We start from the raw sequence: 2,287 nt of genomic DNA, 5'->3' as shown, positions 1-2,287 counted from the left end.
CCTATGGGCAGGCAGGTGTTCAGCCATCCCCAGTACAGCAGGGCTCCCTCACATGGAACAGTGACTTGGAAAGACAAATGCCACTACTCCAAACGTCCCCCCTTCCTGCTTCTCCCCCAGTTTTGTATGTCAAGCACGATGCCATGTGGTCTGCAATATCCCTTTGGTCAGTTTGGGTCAGCTGTCCTGGTTCTGCCCCCTCCCAACTTCTTGTGCCCCCTTGGCTCTGTGTAAGCTCTGCTCGGCACAACCAAAAACATCTCTGTGTTACCAATGCTTCTTTCATCACAAATCCAAACCACAGCCCCATACTCTCTACTACGATGAAAATTAACTCTCTTCCAGCCCAAACAGATGTCCAGGGTGTGAACTTCCCCCAGCAGGACAGTCCTTCCTGAGGATCTGGGCATTGTGCAGAGAGGAGACAATCTCAGCTGTACTCCACTTATTGTAGGATGATTAAGGGCCTGTGAATATGAGTGATAAAAAGACTTAACTACCAGTTAAAAGGTGGTATAGCTCAGAGAAACCACTCCAAGGGTTTAAGATGACATAACATTTCTTTCCTGGGGAGAGATTTTTACAATTCCTTGTCCCACGGTCCTTTATTTCTGATTCTGAGCTCAAACCCATCACATGGAGGGGGGTGTCTCTTTGCTTCTGGAAAGATTTTCCCCTCTGCAGTTCCTTAATACCAATGATAGCTGCATCAAGTCAGATTTAACTTTCAGCCTTTGCTGTTGTGCTTCTTTTTGGGGCAATGAGCATTGCAATCTGTTAGCAAATAGCTGCCGTATGGAGAAGTATCATTTATTTAGAATAAAGACCCTTCAGATAAAGCAGATGCTTAAAAGCCTCAGTGAAATGAACTGTTAAACAGAGCTACCTTCCCTGGCAGGTTCCCCCTGCCCTGATGGGGGGAAAACCAACCTCCATCAGACTAACCCACATTGTTGCTTTTCCCCTATACATCCTCCCCTTTAAAATAGCTTTTCAGCCCTATATGGGACTTTTTTATTCCTTTGCTCACTGCTGGTCTCGAGGTGCTTAGGAGAGGTGACCACCAGGAACCCAACTTCTCATATATTTCTTTAGATTCTTTTTCACTGTGTGCTGTTTCCTTCCTGGTGCTGTAGGGACAAGGGTCTTATTTCAGTATTTTCAGTTTAAAAATAATTCCAAAATTTAGACTTGGGAAAATGCCCAGGCCAAAATCACTCTCAGATTTTTCTAGAATACACACATGCTTTTCAAGGGGGGCCAGACTAAACTCAACCCATTTTTCTGAGAATGCTGCTGGTGAGGAGAAGAAGATATTTCAATAAGAAATTTGTTTTAGATCTAATCAGAATGCAGTCCTATATGATGTGAAAGGTGAATATTTTTTGCCTGTCATAACCACCAACTTGTTTCTCATTGCTCAGTGTGGAGAGAGCGTTTGCTTTTCCGTCTGCTGTTTTCTGTAGCTGGAGACTCCAGTAATATTGTTGTCCTGAAAAAAATAGATTTACTCTTCATTTACACCAAGGTAACACAGATCAGAGTGAAGCTCCAAGTCTCCAGTGCAGGGGGGAAAAAAAAGCTAAAAAAAAAGCTAAAAAATGAGCTTTGTGTGTGAAAATAGTGTTAAGGGTTTTATCTACAAGCTCAGGAAAAAGCAGGGGGTGGAAATGTTGAATGTGGCGAGCTCCCTGCAGACCATTTCCAACACTGGGAGACCCTCTGGAGGAGGAACAAGCTGTCATGCAATTATTTACTCTGCTATTTATGGAACAAACCCCACACGTTTTCCTACCATAGCAACTGGTGCAGCACTTGGTGTTTGCAATGCACACCCAGTTTCTATGAATCATCATTAAAATAATCATCTTTGTGACCAGTGGACTCGAGCAAGTGACTCATTAAGAGAACCTCTTGAAAATAATTAGCACACACACTTGTTTATGTGACTGCTTCTCCACAGAGGTCTTGTTCTTGTTGAGGTTTGGTTTAACTCCAGGGGAATTTTGCTTTCAGTGTAAAAACACTTGTTTCAATCAAGGTAATTACCTGAGCAGTACAGTTTTGTGTACAGTGTTTCCACTAAACCATCCTATTTATCATGAGAGTAAATGAAACAGAGTTGGTTTTAGAGCAGCTCTTGGCAGTGATCCAGACTAGGGTTTTTTTTGTGAGGGGGGGAAATGTCTCTGTTGTTTTCAGCTCAAACACCTAAAATTGCATCTCTGTAAAAACCTCATTACCAAATGCTTCAGATGCAGAGCTTGCTGCCTCAGGTGCTTGGCAG

General features: G+C 43.1%; 1 long non-coding RNA gene across 1 annotated transcript; it reads right to left on the bottom strand.

Moving 5' to 3' along the window:
* Positions 1–282: 282 nt before the first annotated feature.
* LOC120323398 lies at positions 283–1,323 on the bottom strand. Its single transcript, XR_005563787.1, has 3 exons — positions 1,244–1,323; positions 1,031–1,130; positions 283–467 (listed from the first exon to the last, which is right to left on the bottom strand). It is a non-coding gene; the product is annotated as an uncharacterized LOC120323398 (long non-coding RNA).
* Between the last annotated feature and the right edge of the window lie 964 nt (positions 1,324–2,287).

The sequence above is a fragment of the Pipra filicauda genome, unplaced genomic scaffold, assembly GCF_003945595.2.
Source record: "Pipra filicauda isolate LSUMZ 115617 unplaced genomic scaffold, ASM394559v2 scaffold251_size2273266_pilon, whole genome shotgun sequence".
NCBI lineage: Eukaryota > Metazoa > Chordata > Aves > Passeriformes > Pipridae > Pipra > Pipra filicauda.
Note: the sequence above shows the minus strand (reverse complement) of the source record. Positions and strands in the feature narration are given on the sequence as shown.